The sequence below is a fragment of the Eupeodes corollae genome, chromosome 1, assembly GCF_945859685.1.
Source record: "Eupeodes corollae chromosome 1, idEupCoro1.1, whole genome shotgun sequence".
Classification (NCBI taxonomy): domain Eukaryota; kingdom Metazoa; phylum Arthropoda; class Insecta; order Diptera; family Syrphidae; genus Eupeodes; species Eupeodes corollae.
Genome location: NC_079147.1, coordinates 56,210,602 through 56,235,268, shown reverse-complemented (window position 1 = coordinate 56,235,268; position 24,667 = coordinate 56,210,602). Strand labels below are relative to the sequence as shown.

General features: G+C 28.7%; 1 protein-coding gene across 1 annotated transcript in view; it reads left to right on the top strand.

Moving 5' to 3' along the window:
- The first annotated feature begins 745 nt into the window (after positions 1-745).
- The window catches only part of LOC129940764 (Y+L amino acid transporter 2), a 56,662-nt gene continuing 32,740 nt past the window's right edge, over positions 746-24,667 (top strand). Inside the window, exon 1 of the mRNA XM_056049215.1 lies at positions 746-1,638. The gene's annotated coding sequence lies outside the window, so the exon portion shown is untranslated. The remainder of the gene's footprint in view (positions 1,639-24,667) is intronic.

Genomic DNA, 24,667 nt, shown 5'->3' with positions numbered 1-24,667 from the left:
AAATTTTTCAAGAAATGCTACCAAAATTGGTAAAAATTGTTTTCTACTAAAAATCTTGTTGACAAAAATAGATTTTAAAATCAAACTGTAGTATCAAATCGTAATTTTAAGTTATTTTTTAGAAAAAATCAACTGACGACTTGTTAAACAAAACACGAAAAAAAAAATAAATATCAGTTTAATTTTCATCTTAATCGGTTAAATTTGTTTGTCAATTTTGGAAATCTATAAACTTTTTTCGTCACTTTCCATTTCAACTACTTCTATCATATACAAAAAGAATAAATATTTTATAACATCACTGATTTGTATCTATACCACGTGGTCGAACAACATTACCAACCTGATTCGAGTATTTACCTACATTGATACTTAACATAATCCATAGCTCGGTCAAGTAGAAGGTAAGGTATATGCACCACAGGTAGATAGGTAACTGCAATGAAGGACGCGGCCATCCACTATGTGACACATTATCTACTCGTGCCTCTAAATGAAGAACTTCATACGTGCAACATGCTCCTCTTTTAAGAAAAGTAAGCTTAACATTTCATACATGTTCGGTTGGTCTCTAAGCCCAATCCCAAGTTAACTTCTCTGAACTTGTTGTTCGTTCGCAAAATCTGGTTCGTGTTCGATAGCGATAGGTTCTTCAAAAGTCTCTGAAGTCTAACTAAACCACCACCAGATACAAATACGGCAAATAGATAGAAGTTCTGGTTTAGTACGAATTTTCTGAATATTGCTCGAAGTACTCGTCGGCGACGCGTCGTATTGTATCTCTACCTTGTTTGAGGAGGAGATTGGCTTGAGATTGAGATACTTTAGAATATAAGTAAGTTAAGTTCGTGCTGTTGCTGTTGCTGGTGTTATTCTTGTAAAGCGAATCTGAGTTCTGAATTTAAGCCGGGTGGTGGTGGATTCCGTGAACCGTGATTCAGTTTCAGTCTTTAAAGAACATCACTTCATCACGGTAGTGAGTGGTGTTTTGTGCTCCCGGTCTTGTGTGTGATTTGATTTTCACGTGCGAATAAATTTCTGTTTGAAATATAAAAATCAATCTTTTCAAAGTGGTCTTGCTAATCTCGTTTGTACATTTTAAGCTCGTCGCTCGAGAGACGAACAGTCGGTATCTCGGTACTTTGTGCCCTTGAAAATAAGGGTTGTATGAATTTGAAGCCGGTTTTCAAATTCGATTGTTGCAAAAACAACCCTTTTCAATTGTGTGCACCTATTTCTTCGTTAAATTCAATAGAAAGAAAACAAAATCAAACTGTAAAAATATAAAAAATAAATCCTTGAATTCAAGAAACGTTGTATTTTATGTGTTTCTAAAATTTATATTGTTCTCGTTACAAATGATTGGTCAAGCGAAAGAAAGATTTGAAATTATTTTACCCTAAAAAATAACACACAACAAAACAAAAACCAAAAACCTGATAATTATTATTTAAACGAGGATTAGTCAGAGCTAATCTCTTTCTACCTCTACTAAGCATTTTGAAGCTTAGAGCTCTTATACCTCTTATATACCTGAAGCGCGCACTGGTATTTTGAAATTTTAAGTGTTTCTTGTGGATTGTGTATATTTCGTAATTATGAACAATCATCATTGCCAGTACAGTTACCTCTAAGATTGTAAGTTAATTAAACTTTTTTTTTGTCTTCTCTTCATCGCCAATGTTTTCTAAAATAGCAGATTTTACCTATCTCTACTATGTTATTAATAAATCCATAAATTGGCAAATAATAAAATGTGTTAGGTGTTGCTTGTGGATGATTGATTTTGATTGAAGTAAATTACATTAATAACGTTTTTTTTTAGAGTTGGTGTTATTTGAAAGTTAATAGACATAACAGTTTTTTTATTCAAATGAGCAAAGTGAGGATTAAAATAGATATAATAATGATTCGTTTTCTATTATTCGTCAATTAGCGAGAATGATTATATTAGTTTTTTTTGTGTTTTTAATGGATTTTTTGATGGTGAATGAAGTGAATGTTGATTGTGAGTTGAACTGATTTATATCTTTGAAACATTAGCTTTTAGTCCATCATAATAGATGCTTATTATTTATAGAGCAAAGGGGTGTGGTGTTAAGAAGTGAATAAAGGGTTGAAATGGAAGCATTGTGACTTTGGGTCTTGTGATTATTGAAAAACCCTAGGCCAGATTTTACTCGAAGATATAGTGAAATGGTTAAATTGAGATTTCTTCAAGAAATTCTAAGGAACACTTTATTTAAAAGTTCAGTTTTCAAAAACTAATTCTTATTTTAAACTCAAATACTGAAATTGCTTTTAAAAACTCAGAGATAAATTGGAATGTTAACAGAGGTCTGGTTCAAACAGGTAGCTTTTGTATAAATAGTACTATTTCAACATTTCTATAGTAATGAGTTTCATAATGATTTCACTGTGATTTCTTACCTGTCTAATGTCCAATTTATAAGGAAGAAAGATCTCCTTAAAATTGTTGATGAAAAATTAGCATACATAATTAAAATATAGTTTGTTGTTTGTTTGTCCGTTTTAAGGATTTAGGGTAGTTTTTTTTGTTGTTGTTAAATTTAAGCCTTGTGACTGATACAATATACAAATATTGCATCGGTACATCTTACATTAAAATCAAAATTAGTTTCTCAATTGACACAAATGTGGTTTCAAAGTCGTTTAGAAGAAAATTGGTATATTCCTCATTGTTTGCACTCCTAAACTCACAATTGTTACCATATTTCATAATAGTCAAGAAAGCCTTTCAAACAATTAATCAAGTGTACATTTTTTTTAAAATCTCATAGAAAACTAAAGATTGTTACAGTACTGAGCAATAGTTTTTTACAGTGTGTTGATTCCATTCTTTGATTTCGAAAGAATTTATTTAATTAAACTAATGAGCCAATAATCTTATTTCGACTAAAAACTACCATCTGTGCTCGTCTCTCGATGTTTTTAAAATTTAGACAAAATATTATTTAAATTAAATTGTTTATTAATTTAAATATTTTGTATGAGATACAAAATCTCTCTTTATTCTTATAATACTTGACTGGAAAACCTTTTCTATTTAATTTTTGTGGATTTTCGTGTCTTGCAAAAAAAATTGTTAATTGAATTTTTCTAAAAATAAACTAAAGGAAAGAATATTTTGCATATGATAAGATAAGTTTGATTTCAAGATTTTTTTTTAACGAGTTTTTAGTCCAAAATTTTACCAATTTTAGTATAATTTTCTGAAAATTTGTATTTATTATATTTATAACGATTTTCGTTTATATTTTTCTAAGAACAATAACTTAACTTTACAACAAAACTTATAGAAATCATTTTGCAGTCAAAACCTTAATTTATTCACAAAGATATCGAGAAACGAATACCAGTTGTTACCAATTTTGGGTACTTTTTTATGGTATACTGGCTGCATGATTTTCTTAAAAGTTTTGCTGAATGTCAAAACAATATTTTTATGAGATTTAATTAATTTGATGCCAATATCTTTGATTTAAAAAAAGTGTAATTAGGTCGAAAATCAATTTTTAACAACTTTTACTAATATTTTTTTTTCAGGATTTTCAACTATCAACTCGATTTTTTTATAAAATCTTACCAGATGCGAAAAGAATTACTCTTCGTTTTATACAATTACTTTAGAGATAAAATCAATTTTTATTCGTAAAATATTGGAAATGAAAATTATGTTTTATTTTAAATAGGAAGTTATTTTAATAGGTCCGATTTTTCAAACTAAAAAAATTGACATTTCTCGACGTTTCAAGGCCCCTAGAATCGAAATAAAAGACTTTTAGAAAGATATTTGTGCGTGCGTGCGTACGTACGTTCGTACGTCCTTACGTTTGCGAAGTTTTTTTCACTGTCCGTAGCTCAACAACCAAATGAGGTCAACAACAAATAAATGTTGTTATATACATAGATAATAATGCAGAAAGATGCAGATAGGGAACTAAAGAAAATTGGGGGGGGGTGTTTTTTTATCATTTCAGTTTAAAAAAAAAGGTAAACATTTTGGTTAACCGTAAATATCTCACTAACCAATGACGCTAGAGACTTGAATTAAATTTTATGAAATATATTGTATTGTGATACCAAACAAGTATATTTTTGGAAAAAAAATCCAATTCACGAGTTTTTTTTAAATCAAAAAAAAAAAAAAACAGACAAAAAATATTTTTACTTCGAAAATTTTACGAATAAAAAACGATTTCATTTCCAAACAATTTTTGTGTAACGAAAAATAACGTTTTTAACATCTGGTAAAATTTTAAGAAAAATTGAATCAGTGTTTTTTATAAAATCAGTGTTTTTTATAAAAAATAAAAACCAAAAATAAAAATTACTCAAAGTTGGTAAAAATTGATTTTCGGCTCAAATCTCTTTTCAAAACTTTGAGGTATTGGCTTAAAACTACTTTTACCTTTTAAAAAATATCGTTGTCAACATTCAGTAAAATTTTGAAAAAAATTGCATGGACAGTTTTTTCTAACAAGAAATAAAACTTAAAACAAAATTTCACAAAAGTTAGTAAAAATTGATTTTCGACGCAAATATCTTTCCAAAAGTTTAAGATTATAGCTTCCCATTAATTTTAACTTATAAGAAATTTTGTTTTTAATATTTGAAAACATTTTGCCAACAAAAAAATTTACGTTTTTTTTACAAAAAATAAAAACCTAAACAAAACATTACTAAAACTTGGTAAAAATTGAATTTCGACTCAAATATCTTTTCAAAAATTTGATATACCTAATGGCTTTAAACTTATTTTATCTTATAATAAATATTGTTTTCAACATTCAGAAACATTTTCAGAAATAGCGAATTGACAATTTAAAAAAAAAATTAAATCTTAAAAGACAATTTAACAAAAGTAAAATTCTATTTTTGACACAAATATCTGTTAGGAAATTTCAAATTATGGCTTCGAACTAATTTGAACTTAAAAGAAATATTATTTACAGTTTTTTTAAATTAAAACCTAAACAAACAAATGAATAATAGTTTTTAAAAATTGATTTTCGACTCAAATAATTTTTCAAAACTTTGAGATATTGGCTTTAAACTACTTTTATCTTTTAAGAAATATTGTTGACAGTTTTTTTTTACAAAAAATAAAAACCCATAAAAAAAAACAATACTTAAACTTGGTAAACATTTACTTACGAATTAAAAAGCTTTGCAAAACTTAAAATATAAGAAATTGTTAAAATTTTGTTTTCGACTAAAAATCTATTTAACAAAGCTAGATTTTCAAGCTAAACTATTTCTTTATACGAAAATTATTGTTTGCAATTTCAAATTTTTTAAGAATAATTCATCTGACAACTTTTTTAACCCACCACGAAAACCTACAAACTTTTAAGCAAGAAAAATCGACAGATGTTATGGAAAGTTATCAGTGTGGGTCGCATCCCAGCCTTATTTTTATTGATTGATTTAGTAACCGAAAGTAATTTTTTTGCGAGATATTTTCAATTATTCAAAATATAGTAAAATAATTTACCCATTGTTTTATTGTTGTATGTAACTAAAAACAACGTTTTTAACATCTGGTAAAATTTTAATTTTAAGACAGAAAATTTCAAAAAAAGAATAGTACCAAACATTTTTTAAACTTGATTTTCGGTCCAATAACTTGTCATTAAATTAAGATAATTACATAAAGTAAAATGTAAAATACATTTTTAGGTTTCTAAGCGGAAAAGATGATTCAAGTAATTTTAAATGATTTAATCTCTTTGCAATTATTTTGTTTAAATTTTTAACTTTTAGCAACTAGCTTAATCCATATGACATCTGTTCAATTATTCTTATAAGAGAAGTGGATAGAATGGTCCAGTAAACAGTTGTTAATTCTTATTAGTTGAATTGCTTATTTTTAAATAAAAGGCAATTAAAAATGTACTGGTTAGTAAAACAAAAAAAGTTAAAAATTTTAAAATCGATTAGTAAATATTAATCAAATTGCTAACTAGTTAATTGTTAAACCCTTTAAGACTGCAAGGTTCTATACATTCCTCTTAAAACCATTCATTTAGATTCTATAGATTTTTAAAACGTGAAGAAATTGAATACCAATATTTTCCCCTCGAATATTTGTCGAACCGAACATACGAGTATTATTACTAAGGATAACGTTTTAAACATTTGGTCAAATTATAAGAAGATCTGAAAATAAATCTGAAAATAAAAACCTTAAATAATTATTACTAAAAATTCGATAACGTAGGATTTCTTAGACACGATGTTCAATTCAATTGACTGTTTTCTTAACAAGAACAAAAACTTGAAAAATACTACTGAGAAATGATAAATGCGATTTTTGACTCAAATATCTCGGGGATCAATAATTGACCTGCCTTCAAAATAACTTCATTTTATAAAAAATACTGTTACCAATATTATGTATTGATTTTAATAAAATCGTATTGACAGTTTTTTAAACCAAAGTAAAAAACTTCCATAAATACAACTAAAATTTTGTAAAAAATGATTATCTCGAATGAATATCTCGATACAAAATTATTGAATTTACTTCAAAATTATTTGTACAATATATTGTTGTTGACATTTAATCAATTTCTGGAAAAAAATCTTTTTATTTGCAAAAAAACGAAACCTGCGAAAAAAAACTTAGAACTGGTAAAAATTGTTTTTCGACTTAAGTATCTTGGTAAAAAAAAAATTGACGTCTAATTCTCTTTATTTCACAAAACAAAATTGTTATTATTATTTGTTTAAAGTTATTACCAATTGAGAGAAGAATAAATAACCTGAACCAACAATACATGAAAAAGTACTAAAAATTAAGTTTTGAATTAAATATCTTGAGAAAAAAAGAAGAAATTGACTTCCAAGTTATTTTATGCCACATGAATCTTTTTGTAAATATTTTTGTTATATTTAAAAACAGTGTTTTCCTACAAAAATATATCGATTTAACTTCTCAAAAAGATTTTTACATAAAACAGATTAAACTTAAATTTTAGATTGCATATCTACTTCTTAAATAGTTTATCACATTAATAAAATTGACTTGTTTCAAAAAGTACAATTTTTAAATTTTAGCTTTTGTGTTCAAAAATAATGTGACCCAATAAAAATAAGACAAAATTTAATATTTTTCTACTGTGTACCAAAACTATACTATTTTTTGATCACAACTTTAAGCTAAATTATTCAGCGGTCCGTATACAAATTTGAATTTTAAAGTTCTAACTTCGTGAAATACGTACAAAATATATATTGTTATTAATTATTTAGCTTGATTTCAGGCTTTGAAATATAATTCTGAGAATTGGTTAATAATTGCAATGCTTGTTTTACTGTGTAATGCACAAGGATTCCATACCAGAATTTAGCTCGAATTTTAACTGATATTCGAAACGGGGACTAAAAGCTTAAATTAAGATATTTCAAAATACTGCGAGTCTTTCTTATCTATTAACATCAACACGTCGCGCATTCTGATATCATTGCTATTAACTGAAAATACTTGAACTAGACATTTGGCTTATTTTAATAAATACAAATTATTACTTCATATCTTATCTTAAATTATCTTTTTTTGGATACTCACCTAGTTTAACAATTTAAGATATTGTGCCTTAAGTATGATTTTGAGAAGAGATCTTTCTGATAAACAACGTATACAAAAGAAAAAACATTAGAGAAAAAGAACATTTTTTTCATTAACCCCAAGATTTTCTTTTTGTTAACTTCCTTCTTGTTTTCCAAAAAGTAAACACTATTATAATGTTAAAAGTATTAAAAGACAAGTTTTAACACATAAAGTGTTTGCCAATAAGAGTTTTCATTTTTAAGCTGTCACCTTTTGACATTGGACACGTAAAAACCACGTTATTAGTAATGATGGAATTATAAACCTACACTACAAAAATGGTGAATTTTCAGCAGTCATAATTCGTCACTTAGAAATTTCTTAAGCGACAATAGTGACACATGTGGACAAATTTGAGCTATTTTGGGAGGTAAGTGATGTTTAACCTGTGTGTTTCTTAGGAATAACTGGGAATATTGCTGCTGTTGAAAGAATTCTGTTTTTATCGATATTTGGAACTAGGCATTTTGATATTTATTTATTTATAAAGCAGGTGAACATCAAATAAGACTTATGAATAGTCAGATTTTAATCCATAAAATGTATTAGTTAAAATTAAAGAAGATTAAAAAAAATTAATTAACATTTCCGAAAAAAGAAATACAAATTAGTATATTAAAGGTACAGTCAAGTTCGAGAAATATTTAAAACAAATATATTGGAACTTTCTTTTTTTCGATTCTAGACCTCATATGACTGGGACGATTGTTTAACAGTCTAAAAATATGAACAAAAAAATAAAAAAAGAGGCTGGGATGTGACCCACACCATCTGTCGATTTGTCTTGCTTAAAAGTTTTTCTACATGTAGTATGTACTCGTATCAATTTTAACCAAATTTGCGAACTATTTTTTGTAGATTTTATTTTTATGAAAAAACCGACTGTTGGATTTTTATATAAAAATAACTGAATATTGAAAACAATTTTTTCTGGGAAATAAAATAAGTTTAAATATAATATTTTTGATTTTTGAAAAGCTATTTGAGTCAAAAGTAAATTTTTACCAAGTTTTACTTCTGTTTTTTTTTTTTAAAAAAAACTATCAATTCGATTTTTTTCAAAGAAGCAAATATTTCAAATTTTTGAAAAAATATTTGAGTCGAAAATTAATTTTTACCAACTTTTGTAATTTTTTTTTTTAGGTTTTTAATTGTTTGTACAAAAACCGTTAATTCGATTTTTTTCAAAATTTTACTGAATATTAAAAATAATTTTTTTTGAAAGATAAAAGTAGTTTAAAGCCAATATCTACAATTTTTGAAAAGTTATTTGAGTCGAAAATCAATTTTTAACAACTTTTATACATTTTTTTTTAGATTTTTATTTTTTGTACAAAAACTGACAATTCGATTTTTTTTCAAAATTTTACCGAATGTTAAAAATAGTATTTCTTATAAGATAAAATAAGTTTGAAGCCTAAATTTCAAGTTTTTGAAAAGATATTTGAATCGATATTCAATTTTTACCAACTTTAAGTTATGTTTTTTTTATATTTTTATTTTTTATAAAAAAAAATTGTCAATTCGATTTTTCTCAAAATTTTATCAGATGTCAAAAACATTATTCTTCGTTGCACAAAATTATTTTGGAGATGAAATCATATTTAAGTCGTACAATTTTGGGTGTGACAAATTTTATTTTTCAGTTTTTTAATTAATTTTTCAAAAAATATATTTGTTTGGTATCATGTTACAAAATTTTCACCTTTTTTTCAAACTGCTTTGGTAAAAAAACCACCCACTCAATTTTCTTGAGAGCCCTTTCTGCATCTTTCTGCCTTATTATCTGTATAACAAAATTTATTTGAAATCGATATCTCTTCTGGTTCTTGAGCTATGGACGATGAAAAAAACGTCGGGAACGTACGGACCTACGGATGTACGGATGTACACAGGCACTCACAGACATCATTCTAAAAATCTTTTATTTCGACTCTAGGGGCCTTGAAACGTTGAGAAATGTCAAAATTTTCAATTTGAAAAATCGGACCCATTACAATAACTTCCTATGGCAGGTTAGCGAGACAATAATTAAGTCTGTTAGATAGATAACTTGAAGTCTATAAGATTGATAACTTGAAGCCTTTTAAATAATCAAATTGGAAAGTAAGATACAACACACTTACATACCGATACTTGCAGAAGGTTTCCTGGTTACATTTAAAAACTTGACGAGCCTGAAACGAGACATGATCAAATCTACTCAGGTTAAAAACATTCAATGTTACCTTTATTTTCTTAAGGTCTGCAAACAGCTCGCATTTAAACGTTATTATAAGCAGAACGAGTGACTTAATTAAATTTTATTTATTTTATTAATTTAAGTGGGTAGAATTGAACTAATAATAGGAACTCCTCTAATTGGAGCATAAATATTTGACACACCAGTTTCGACGTGGGTATCCCAACTTAGTCTATTGTTGCAGATTAATCCATAATTTTTGACTTTTGAAACAGAATCAATTATGGATTTATTTAATATAACGAAAGAGATGTTTTCAGGTTTGAGTTTCTTATTTAATATTGAAACAGCTTTAATTTTTACAAGATTAAGTTTAAGTCCGTTGCGGATTGACCAATCCTGTAAAGACTGTAGATCAATGTTAATTTTAGCTATTACATCCTTAATCATGACATCAGGAAAACTTATTTATAACTGAACATCATCAGCCTGGATATGATATTAACAGAAGGTCAAAATGGAAGGAAGATTATTAATAAAAAAACAGTTAAGGTCTAAGGATTAATTCTTGAGGAACACCAGTATAAACAGAAAGGAACGAAGACTATTTACCATTACAAGATACGGTTTACGTACAATTGGTCAAATTTGTTTACCACAGTAGTACTTTTTTTTCTAAAACCTATCTTATATCATCGGACACATTAAGCAAAGCTGAAAACCAACAATGTCTAGACTGGAATCCTGGCTGCAGAAGAGTCAAGAGTTCTTTTTCAATTAAATCCTTAAATAAAATAGGAAGAATAGCTATGGGTCTGTACTCCTTTTTCTTTCGGGATAGGAATAATCTTGGACATCTCCTAAGAAGTGGGATATTTGGAAGTCCTTTTAATTGTGTTGAAGGTGTGATTTATGTTGGGAAGTAGGAGAATTAGGAGAATTTTATTAAAATCAGGATACATTATGTCAAGTCCAGTGCTTGTTCGGTTTTATAGAAAATATTGCTTTTCCTTCTTGATACTCATCTAACGCACTTACCGATAATGCGACTTACTTATCGTTCTCTGCAATTCTTGAGGACGTACAACTGAATTGGGCTTGGGAAGTAAAGAATTGACGGTTAATGTCCTCCAAATCAATATCGTCAACACAATCTTGGACATCTTTTTTTATGCCAATGTTCTTAGCTTCTTTGTAAGAAAAACTTTGAGGACCGATTTTTTTTCGAAATTTAAGTCAATACATGACTATGAAAAAAATATTAAAAAAGAGACTCCTAGAAAATTCATTGATGTTTTAAAACAATTTAATGAAGGTTGAAGAATGTTCATATTTAAATCTTTACAAATGAACAATTTAAGTAAATAAGAGGATATTTCTTCTACAATCCGTGCAATCATTCGGGAAGAAGATATACTTACTTACTTATATATAAAAAAATACTGACATTGCTTTTCTATACAATACTAGTTAAATACCTTAGTGTAATCAGAACACATAACATGACGAGATTGAATATAATTTGTGACATATATTGCAATGCCTCCTACTGTTGTGCGAGTCGGTCAGCTTGTTATGGTTCTTTTTAATTCCGCTCATTGTAAAGAAACTAATATATAAAGCTTGGTAGAACGAAATCTTAGACACGCAAGCGCTTTTTTCCATAAAGAATTAAAGGCTTTAGAGAGCAATGAAAAAATGACGCCGGTCTATCACCAGCAAAATCGTATCTTTGCTGACTGGATCCTTAAAATGTATAAAAATGCCCCATTTTCTGATAAAATTTTAAATTGAAAAGCAAGTCCCTTTATCCTCAACATATCATTGTCTGGTAACTATTTTTGGACTGTCGCGGCGTAGCTGTGTAATGGGACTCAACTTTTTTGGTACAGCTGAACTTGAAAAAATTGATGTAGACAATGTTTTCTTTCAAAAAATCCGCTCTATGTCATATCAAGCAACGACACAATCCCACCAAAAAAAATGTATTCACCTACGCACTTTATATGTTAAATCTATATAATTAAATCACGTAGTTATTATATTCCATAAATGAAACCCAAAAAAAAGCTATCAAATTAAATTTATCAACTTACAACAAAGTGTCTATTATATTTTAAGCAAACAACATACATTTACTAAATTATAATTTGTTTTGAATTTAAATTTAATCAGTTTCAATTGAAATTTAAGTGAACTCTATTCAAGTCATATTAGTTTTAATTTTTTGCTATACAATATACCATAACCTCTTATTCACACAAGCAATAAATTTTGGCACTCACAATGCGTGCGTTAATAATAATAATAATTTCATATCATAAAGAAAAAAAAACTGAATATAAAAATATTATTTCTATTGACAATGATAAGGGATGGGGATGTGACTTGTTGTATGCGATGTACTCGTATAATACAAACTTGTTAATTTGGCGAAAGACTGAACGTTTACGAAACGTGTAGCAGCTTAGCAGAATGTTCAAAATATAAATACAAAACATTTATTCAGTGTTACAATAATAAGCTTTTGTTTGTTAAACCATGATTTTTATACTTATTCCAATATTTCTGATTAAGGACAGAAAGAATTGGCCTTAGATCAATAAAAAAAGTAAAAATACGTAATAACTCTAAGTGCAATAGAATACCGCTTCAAGTTTCCAAATCTCTTCAGAACCTAATTTTTAATCAAGTTCAGATAAAAATGACAATCGAAAATCTCCAGCTTAGAGTTACCACATTTTCTAATATGATAAAATGTTTCAACTAATCTGATGTGATATGGAATTCCCGCCCATCGACACGCCCATTACTTCAAAACGAATTTCCACTTTATGATCAGTTTGTATTCAAAACATTTCATATCCCACCTGTTAACAAGTACCTACCAGGCGCAATGGGACCTTAGTTTTATAGTTCTTCATTAAAATATCGATAACTTGATGATTCATTTAAATGATTCTCGTATTATAAACTTAATATAAATATATCTGGTTTAATCTTTCTTCATATAAAATTATAATTTCCATAATGACGTAGATGAAAATGTATGTTAATTTTGTTTGTTTTTATGTAACTTTTTATAGACTTGTTTAATTACTATCACTATATTATCTTATATTATTTGCTTTTGCATATCTAAGCTTATTATTATTGAAGTGAATAAAAACAGTCAACAACCTATAACCAGACAAAGTATGTATTGTTAATAATTATTATGATTGTTGTTTATATTTTTATTTTTATTCTTATTTTTAAACAAAGATCCCATACTCAGACTCTCAGACAGTGTAAATAAAAAAATTATTTTGCTTAAAGTGATTATTTTATCAAACAAAAAAAGTCTAAACAAATTTAATACAAAAATGTAAATTATTCTTGATTAATATAAAACCAGAATTTTAGTAAGCTGTGAATAAATGTAGTTATTTTGTTGTGTTCTTATTAAACAAGAAAGGGAGAGCAAATGTTTTTGTATTTTAGGTGTGACACCTGGTTTTAATGACAGTTAAATATATTTTATTTAAAATATTTAAAAATTGTTTTTTTTTTTTCTAAACAAAATATGATGATTTCAATGTAAAAATATTTCTTTGAGTTTAATAAAAGCTCTGTTTCAAAATATATTCAATTTATAAAGTTCATCAAATAAGAATCTAGTCTTATATTCAAAAATAAACACAGTCACCGAAAAAAAATATAATAATTATTCAAAAAAGTACGTATACGCCAAAGTGTCCCAAACAACAAAAAGGTAATCATTTTGTATCACCTGATTTTTGCTATGGGTATAAAATTAAGACAAAAATTAACAACAAACTGGTTTTTACTATCGCATTCATACAATTAAATAAATACTAAATTTAGAATACATTTTAGAATTGAATATTTAGTCTTATTTTTAGTCATCAAGTTTTTTGTTCTTCTGTTATATTTGAATTGCCTTGTATACAAAAATGTACAACTTTAGTTATTATGAAAAAATTTGTCAACTCATTCCCTTTAAAGACTGGTATTAAAAATTCAAACGCCTATATTTAGCTCAATACATTAAAAAATGTATTAATTTAATTAGAACTTTTTTATGAATATTAAATTTAGTTTGGAATTTCTATTGTTTTAGTAATAATTTCAACTTAAAAACGTGTCACTGAAAATAATAAAATAAACTTAAGCTGTGTACAGACAAAAATCTACATTAGGAATTTAAATTTATTTAGTTTACAGAAAATGATTTTGAGACAAAAAGTAAATGTTGCTTGTAAGAGCAAATTAGGAATGAGTTTTTTGATAAATTTTCTTGCCAACAAATTTATAAAATTCCTATTGGAAGTTATGGCAATCTTGACATTTTAGATTCTTGGAATCTAAATCAATGACGTTTCTTAAAATTCTAGGTCCAGATGGTATGCCATCAACTGTCTTGTAAGTCATTTCTCTTGTCCATTCTTTTTTATTTCTCAATAATTTCTTGTGTGTTTCTATCTTTTTGGAAAAGTTTCTTTATAATTCCTTTAAACATTAAGTACCTATTGCTAGATTATCTTTTATTTCTAAACTCTTATTATTTGTGAGTCACTATGTCCATATGTTCTATCTATAATCATTTCAAGTCAGAAAGGTTTTTCTAATTAGCGTTCTCTCGCCACTTTTAATGAAAAGCAATAATAGAAAGCTTTCTTTTAAAGCTCATAGTGCGCTTAGAGTGATTCAACACAGATCGTAAATCGTTGATAAATAAATTAAAAGAGAAAGGGCCTAAGAGTCTACCTTGTGGAATTCCAGGGTTAACTTTGAATTTGTTTGATTCACAACCATTGAAAAGTACAGAGTATGATATATCCAATAAATAAGATTGAAACCATTTTACATTGGTATTAAAATTTTAGATATTAAAATGCTTGACAGTACGTCCGAAATTGAGCTAAAGTGTAAACTGATAAGCGTTACTGTAAGTTCAAGTCTCACAGCTGAATTGTTTAAGATAAAACAATTTTTGTAGAAAATGTCGGTTAAACAATGAAAGGCATGAAGATTGCAGCGATGTTCGAGTTATGTAAATTGTTTGGCTATAGTTTTATAACCTATCATTAAAGCACTGTTTTGGATTCTTTTGCCAGGTATGTAAGTTATATTACAGCTTTGGACGAATAAAGGCAGGATAAGAAGGGGTGACAGATTTCTTGCACCTTCGTCGGAGAAATCACCTAGCAGCATTTTGGCAATATCTAACATGTGATCATTCCATAAGAGGTGATATCTCATACGCATAACGAGTTCTGAAATTTTATTTATTGATTGAATTCGTTAAACAAACTAACGTTAGAATTTAAGACTAATATTAACTAATACTGAAGTATTGAAAAAATTTACTTTTAAAATCATCGCTTAAGGAATATACCAAAAAGGAATACTTGTTGTAATCTGAAATCAATTGATTGAGGGGACTGTTTTTACTATAGTTGGATCTGCTTGATATAGGACTTAGAGGAACATGTCTTCTAATACTTGAACGGCTTTAAATAAAGTTTAATTGTTCCAAAATAGATGGTGATATGACTGACCCATTGATTAGAAAGCGATGAAAGATTTATGAGCGTGAGCCTTCGAGCGTGAAAGTTCGAGCCTATTGGACTATGGGAAGAAACGGAATCAGAAGCTCATGAATCATCTTTGTACTCCTTCTATTCTGTTTATATGGACTGAATAAAAGTAGTCCACATTATGCAGCCATATTCCAACATTGGTCTTGAAAATGATATATAAAGAAGATAAAGAATATAAGGGTCGTGAAAATCACGTGAAAACCGTTTTATAAATTCGAGTATCTTACTTGCTTCTTTAATAATATAGGCATAATGATTTGTAAAAGATAATATTGAATCAAGACTAATACCTAGGTCAGAGAAAGTAGAGAGTTTAGTCAAATAAGAGTCTAATTGATAATTGAAAGTCAAAACATTTTGTTTGCGTGTAAAACACTCTGATTTACATTTGTCTCTGTTTAGTAAAAGCTTAATTATAAAACATCATTCGCGAGAAACTATTTAGATCATCTTGTAGAAGTTAACAGTCGTCCAGTGTGTCAATACGTTAAAAAATTATAATAACATCAGCGTAAATTAAAACAGATGAGTGTTTTATAATAAAATGTAAGTCGTTAACGTACAATATAAACAGTAAAGGTCCTAAGTGCCTTCCTTGTGGTACGCCAGAGTTGGTATACAAATATGATGACCGCTCATTCCTAAAAACTACGCTGTATGATCTATTATATAAGTACGACGAAACCCAACTAACAAATTTATTGTTAAAGCCTTGGGATTTAAGTTTGGAAGTTAATGTTTTATGGCACAATTTATCAAAGGCCATTTACTTGTGAAGACACAGTAAACTTGTTTCCGTTTTTAAAATGAATCTAAACAAAAAGAACTGAAATGAAAGCGGTTAGTAAATGTGGACATATTTAGAACAAAACCATGTTAGCTGTCACAAATTATAGACTTACAATTAAACGATATGACTTTACAAATAATGGACTCAAATAACCTAAGGATGACGGACAGTTTTGAAATAGGACGATAATTTTGTATTTCATTTTTTTCATATTTCAAAATATAAGAAGGAACACCATCTGGACCAGGGCTATAACAAACGTCAAGTTTTGAAGCCTTGTGAACGATATCATCTTCAGAGATCAAAAGACTAAATGAATAAGAGGGGCAAGTACTAAGGCGTTTGACAGGAGATCGCAACTTCGAAAGAATCTTTGAAAAAATTTGCAAACATATTTAAAAATTTTCAAAGTCATTTCTAAGTTCGCTGTTAAAAGACAAGTAGTTTGGATACCCGTCAGTATTTCTTTTACTATAAACATAGCTGTAAAAGTTTTTGGGTTGTTTTTAACTTTCCATAGGAAGTTATTGTAATGGGTTGGATTTGTCAAATTGAAAATTTTAAAATTTCTCGACGTTTCAAGGTCTCTAGAGTCGAAATAAAAGATTTTTTGAAAGATGTCCGTACGTTCGCGACGTTTTTTCGTCGTCCATAGCTCAAGAACCAGAAAATATATAGACTTAAAATAAATATTTTTATACAGATAAAGATGCAAAAAGGCTCTCAAGAAAATTGTGTGTGTGGTATTTTAACCATAGGAGTTTAAAAAAAGGTGAACATTTTGGTTAACCCTTAATATCTCACGAACCAATTACGCTGAAGACTTGAATTAAATTTTATATTATATATTGTAACGCGATACCAAACCAGCATATTATTGGAAAAAAATCCAATTCACGAAAAATAATGTTTTTGACATTTGATAAAATTTGTAAAAAAATGTAAAGAACATTTTTTATATAAAATAAAAACCCATAACAGTTTTTTTACATATGTAAGAAATAGAAACCTAAATAGATTAATAAACATTGATTTTCAGCTCAAATATCTTTTCAAAACTTTGAGATATTCCCTTAAAACTACTATTATCTTTCAAAAAATATTGTTGTCAACATTCAGTAAAACTTTGAAAAATAATTGAATTGATTGTACAAAGAATTTAAAACATACAAAAAAATTAACAAAAGTTGGTAAAAATCGATTTTCGACTCAAATATCTTTTCACAAATTAAAAATATTGGTTTCAATTTAATTTTATCTTATAAAAAATATAGTTTTCAACATTCGGTAAAATTTTTTGAAAGAAATTGTTATGTATTCATTTTTAAAAAAATTTAAATAATCAATTAACAACGTTTTTAATAAAACAAGACAAACCGACAGGCAGGATGGGAAGTTATCAATGTGGGTCGCCTCTTATTTCTGTCGGTTTCAGTATTCAAAAGAAAGGCATTATAAAGAATATCTGAATAGTCAGTAAACATATTTCTGAGCTTATTGTATATTACCAAGTCATTATCAGCTTTTGTTTTATTATATTTAATCTAGGCCTTGTTTCATTTATTTTGTAGGTTTTGTTAGTAAGAGCCAAACCATGGAGGAGATCTAGAAATATTGCGCGGTTTTTGCAGTGGTGTGGTCTTATAAAAAAAGTTAAAGAAAACAGAGTAGAATTTGTAGCACAAAGCATTAACTACACAGTTCTTAAACAAATGATTTCAGTTAACATTACATAACAGTTAAAAAGATCAATAAGTCTGCATTTTTTAAGCTAAACTCAAGATTTTCTTTGGAGCAATTAGAAACATTACATACATTTAAAGTAAAAGATAGGTCTAATGTTGGGTGATGTCGGTCTTCTTCGACAAGTAAGGTATTGGCTTAATTTACAGCAATGGTAGCATTGAGTGTGTCCGAGAAGTATATATGTGGCGATAATACATAGCAGTCCTGTCTCAGTTTTAACTTTTATGCAAATCATTTCTGCATCAGATTGATGAAAGTGCATATTAAGCAAGTTCATTAGTTTCGTGGATGCAAGTGTCACTTTATAAGACAAAGATGTGAAATGATTAAAAGTAGCAGGCAAGAGACAGTTAATGCATATTAGGAAAAGAGTCGGAGACAAATCGGAGCCCTCGGTAACAGCATTTATTTTAAGATTCTCAGGCTTAAAACCATCCAATTAAACTTGTTTTAAATGGAAAGAAAGAGAATTTCTAATCCAATAAGAAACAGATTTTTCAATACCAAAAACACGCATTATGGAGTTCGGTGCCAAACTCTATCACATGCTTTTGAAATATCAAGTGGAATAATCTTAGTTTTGGTTATATCACCGATGGAACTTTTACTAAAAAAGTAATAATGCCTGTCATTAAGAAGCTTCCGTTCTCCGAAAAATGTTTTAAGCTTCATAATTAATCAGTGTTTCCATAACCTGTGAAAGAAAGGAAGTGTCTGCTATTAAGAGAACGTAGAGTAAGAAAGATGGAAAACCTTACGCAGTAGTTTTTTTTTTTGTTAAACCCTCTTCAGAACAATATTGAGAGTACTAACCGGACCAGTGATTTTCAGTTCTCTTGCAACTGCACGAGTTCGAAAGAAAATTTATCCACGCTCTTAGGAACAAGACGAGTCATGACACTCTCTGGTAGCGTCGGCTTATCAGCTAAATGTTCTACAATCAAATTGGCTTCATCAATCGAGCTTGCATAGGAAGAGTTATTTAATGTTTCGTAAAAGTCCAATTTTGTTTTATCTTTAAATGCTTCAATAGTTTTTAAGTACATTTTTGACGGAGTATTATTATCTCGTTATTTATGAATTGTTTGTCTTCATTGTGTTATTCGATGCAAAATTGAAATTTTCATAACGCATAACCTCAATCATATATTAAAATTATAAATGGAAAAGTCAGTTTGTTTGTTTGTCCGTCCTGCACGTCGCAACGGATCAATATTATGACATGATTTTTTGTGGTAGTTAAGAGACTGGAAAGTTCTTAGTTTCCAAATTCTTAACCGGTGAAAAGGTAAAAATGTTATTATTCTTCGAATTCAATAACTCCTACAGATTTATCATTCCACTTCAAAAGGCTTTAATTCCCCATTAACGATAATTTTGTTATGACAGTAGTTATGAAGCGCAAGAGAAAACACTAAAAGTAGCTGGAGTTAACCTAGAAAAGCTGTGCTTCATCACTTAAACAATAATTTATCTTACACAGAAAAATCAAAATAAGAAATGACCACTGATGATAAAACTCAAAACTTTGCGAACTTGTTTTTTTTTGTATAATTTGTTAGTTTGAACTTTTAAGTTTAAGAGTAGTTAAAAAGTTGAAACAAGTACTTTAAGCTTATCTTATAAGTTGCATACATTTTAATTACTCAAAACATCACCTCATAAACTCTTTACCTTGAATTCTTGAGATTTTTGTATTTCTAAGATTTATGGCTCTTATTAAATCTGAATTACTCGCTATTTGAGTTTAGATAAGTTTGCTAATTCAAAAAAGACAACAATCATCAAGTTGATTAGCATAAAATGCAATGCACTCTAAAGATGAAATTGTTTACTGCCGATTCATTTCTATCATGCAATTAAACAGTCTTTTTGTTGTTTTATTTTCGTATATCAACTTTTAATAAATTCAAAAATAATTATCATTTTTATTATTGGTCAATTCCCATGGCATCATTTTTACCAAAAATAAAATAAAAACATTGCTATCGTTGTACAGAATTAAGAAAAACAAAATCAAAACTTTATTTATCAATTTGTATTCTCTTTTTGAATAAACGTAACAACTGCAACGCCTTTTTTGCGTATAAATAAAATTCAATTTGGTATTTTAGAATGTGTCACACGCCCACCCAACCAAACAACCAAACACTCAACACCTATAAGAAATTTAAATCAACTTTTTAAAATGTTCTTGAAATCTTAAAATTAAGCCCTATTATGAGTAACATTTTTATTTAAAATCTGCTATTTGTTTGTTTATATTTATTTTTGTTTCTTTTAATTTTGATGAATAAATTAATGCAGCTTGTTTTTTCGGAAACTCCATAATAAGACTTATAATTTATTCATACATTGCATTTATTAATTTTTATTTTTGACTGAGAGTGAAATCTGTCTCCTTAATTACCATAGACATAAAAGTTTCAAAATACTTTTCATATATCATTTCTCAGACAAACAAATTGTTTTGCATCTAAAAAAATTAAACAAAACATCAACAGGTGCACAAAGCTAATAAAGTTGTCATATTATTTCTATGATAACTTATGACTTGTATTTAACATTTAATTTACATACTTTATAATAATTGTTTGTTAATTTAAAACATTTAAAGCATTTAACAAAAAGAAATTAATTAATTTTACACAATTCAAAGTGTCAACTTACTGCGAAGTTTATGAGTAAAACACAGTTCACGAATCCTTTGATATAAAAGCTTGTTTTAAGGTTCGATTTTTCAGTGAAACATAAAAATACGTCACTACATCACTGTGTCATGCAAATGGGCATACAATATTGTAGATACATTAAAAGACAAAATTAAACAATTAACATGCCTTTGCTTCATTTTCTCTCATTAAAGAAATCAAACACAAATTGTGCACTGGGGCGTATGCGTACTTATTTTTAGTTTATATTACTTTAAACAAATATCCATTCTAATTTGTATCCTATTTATTGAATATTTTATTTATGTACATTGTTTTCAAATTAAATAGAATCCGCTAAAGTAAATGCCTCTATGTAGGTCAACAATATCTAGAACACACGTGCACACGTTTCGTTTGTTGATTTCATTCGGAAGTTAAACCCAGAAAAAAATATTTTTCATTTAAAAATTTTTGACAAAGGTTATCTTGGCATTTTTAATTTATGTGGAAAAATTATTTTAAAAAATCCATGTTCTTCAAATAAAACCAAAAATTATTAGGAATGAATTTCATATCAATACTTAAACTCGTTTTAAACATACTTGTACGTCATATCAAATAATGCGTCAGAATATAAGATTAAAGGAATCACGTAATTTAATAACAATACTGATAAAGTAGGAAAGGTAATCGTAACATAGCTTATTTTCAATTCTTGAGATGATAATAAAAAAAATAAGCATGAGCGGAACTTTTCCAAAGAATAATCAGAAATGTTTGATAATTTTGAGGTTGGTAGGTAAAAAGTTGAATGTCCTCTTCTAAAAATTATAAAGTGAAAGCACATTATTTTTTACTGAAACATACAATAGCATGGTAACACTTTTAAAGATCAATAAAAAACTTTTCCAGTTATAAGTTGATTTTAACTAACAATAGAAGAATATGTTTTTAAAATTATTTTGTATCCATGAAAATTATCTATCTGTGGTCACACGTTATTTTAATTACATTTTTTGAAAGTTCTTGTTTCTTAAAAACAAAAATATGGATTGGATTTTTCTAAGAAAATATATCACAGAATTAACTAATTTTGAAGTCAATACCTTCATTTATTGACGAGATATAGAGAATCAAACATCAAAATTTTCCATCAATATTTTGCGAACTATTTTTTGTAGATTTTAATTTTTATAAAACAAATAAAATTTGGATTTGTATACAAATGTTACTGAACGTCGAAAAAAATATTTTCTATAAGATGAAAATATTTTGAAGCTAATGTTTTAAATTTTTGAAATTGCAACGACAAAATATGATTAGCAGATTCATTGCACAATGAGGAATAAGAAACCTTATGGAATTTAATGCTTCCAAAAACCAATGCTGTCTTGTATCGTCAAAGATGATGTACCCTCCTTGCCACTATCTACAAGTAGCACTTGTAAAAACAAAAATTGCAATATAAATGATTTAAAATGATCAGTGAAATTAGCATCATCATCAACTCGATTACGTCACTCGAACATCGTCGTAAAGTTTCTTGTCCCACTTTTGTACAGTTACTTTAAAGGACTATGCTCTAGTGAAATAGCAAGTTGAACTCCTCCCTCTCAACAATTTGACAGTAATACCTGTGCTTCTAAGAATGCCCATCAGCTTACTCTTGAGTCCAACTTTGAAGTACAGAGATTCACTTTTGAGTCGTACTACGCGAATGTGGAATGACTTGCCTTGATCTATATTTCCCTATCATCGCAATGTTCACGAATTCAAAATTAATGTACAGCGTAACCTCTTATCCAACGTTAAAATGAAATAAAACAAGCTGTGTGTGAGGTATTAACAAAATTATTTTGTATTTGAAAGGCGCATGTATGCCATTTAGCCTCAGCTTCTTACGGTGGCATAGATCCGATTGAATTAGAACGATGGCTTATTTGCATAGACCATAGACAGGAAAGAGGCTAGCGGGGTCTAATCGCATGACCTTGGCATGACCATCAAATCGTTCATGCAAAATTTCAATCTTGGAATTTGCTGTGTGACTCGTAGTGCCCTCCTGCGGAAACCACATGTCGTCTAGGTCCATATGGTTCAATTTGGGCCATAATAAATTAGTTACATTATAATATAGCACTCGCTGTTGACGGTGACCACCTCACTAACGTCGTTTCTTGTCCCAGAAAAGGAATAGACAAATTACGCTGCCGCCGCGCCGGCCGGCCCAAAATCTACACCAAACGGTAACTTTTTGAGTTGGTGTCGTCTTGCTTGTTAACACAGCCATTCATCTAAAACTTCGCCTCCGTCCTTAAATATGATTTTTCGGCTAAAATTGGTGTCGTCTTCCAAACGATTCGAAGCCCAGTCAGCGAACAAACGGCGGGCGGTGTCTATGATCATGAACTGTGAGCTTCTGGGTCAGTTGGATCTTGTACGGGTGTAGGCATAAGTCCCGATGCAAAATTCGCTAAGTTGAAGTCTGCGAAAGGCCGAGTTCTTTTGCCCGGCGAGGAATAGACTGCCTTAGGTTTTGTTTCACACTTTGACGGAGCGCGGCTATTTTCTCGGCCGATCTTGTGTTCCCTGGACGAATGGGTGTTGGCTGATTGTTTACTGAACCGGTCTCATCTTAAATCACCAAACGTTGAAAAATCGAATGTGGAGGGCCACCACGTCAGTTGTATAAACTAGAGGGTACGAGGCCACCGGTATCACTGGGGTTATGATCTATGCTAAATACCGGTATTATTTTTTGTTCTAGACCATGCTTAGCAAACGTTAGAACGCAAAAAACGTAAATTCACGTTCTCGTTAAAACGCAACATAAAGTTTTACTAATTTTACGTAATATTTTTTATTATTTGGTTTTTTATACAAATTTGACTAAACTTTGAAAACAATATTTTCGATAAGATCAAATTAGTTTGAAATGTCTTAAAGTTTAAAGTTTGATTTTTATCAACATTTTACCAGATGTCAAAAACGCTGTTCTTCCTAACATATATATATAAAAATATTTTGGATATTAATTAATTTGTTCTTCGTAAAATATTCTCCAGTCAGTGCAGATAGCTGTGGTTCTATTTAGGTTTAAGTTGGACTTGAGTATTTTACATTTTTTCTCTGCTTGCTAGTAATTCTGCTTGAAAAAAACTGGCACAATCAGGTAGCCGAGAAGACTAAGAGACATTTAAGGACTCCATATATGACCCTTCACTACAGAAAGTGGTATCGAAGTGTTTCCTTTCGTAACCATGCCATCCTGCCAAAAATATTAGTTGGAAACAGTTCGTTAGTGTTGCCCATAAGATCTGGAAAACCAACATTTTGATTCCTTAAGTCTTCGCAAACTACACGATCCTATCTGTTGGGCAGGATCGAAGGGCCCCTGTAGTGTCAACTTTGGGTATTCTATGAACCTTCCTTAGTTTCGCGATATTGTATTTCTTGTTAAGCGCAGACTACGAAGCAATCGATCCATACTTTTTTTTAGGTTTTATTTTTTGTAAAAAAAACTGTCATTTATCAGATGTCAAAAACATTATTCACCGTTGCACAAAATTGTTTTAGAGATGAAATCATATTTCAGTCGTAAAATTTTGGAGGTTACAAATTTTTTTTTTTTAGTTTTTTTGATTTATAAAAAAAGCGTTATATTGATTTTTTTCAAAAAATACACCTGTTTTGTATCACATTACAATATATTATATAAAATTTAATTCAAGTCTCTAGCGTTTTTGGTTCGTAAGATATTTAGGGTTAACCATAATTTTCACCTTTTTTTTAAACTGCTATGGTAAAAAAACCACAGACGAAATTTTCTTCAGAGCCCTTTCTGCATCTTTCTGCCTTATTATCTGTATAACAAAATTTATTTAAAGTCGATATTTCTTCTGGTTCTTGAGCAATGGACGACGAAAAAAACGTCGCGGACGTACGGACGTACGAACGTACGTACACACGCACGCACAGACATCTTTCTAAAAATCTTTTATTTCGACTCTAGGGACCTTGAAACGTCGAGAAATGTCAAAATTTTCAATTTGA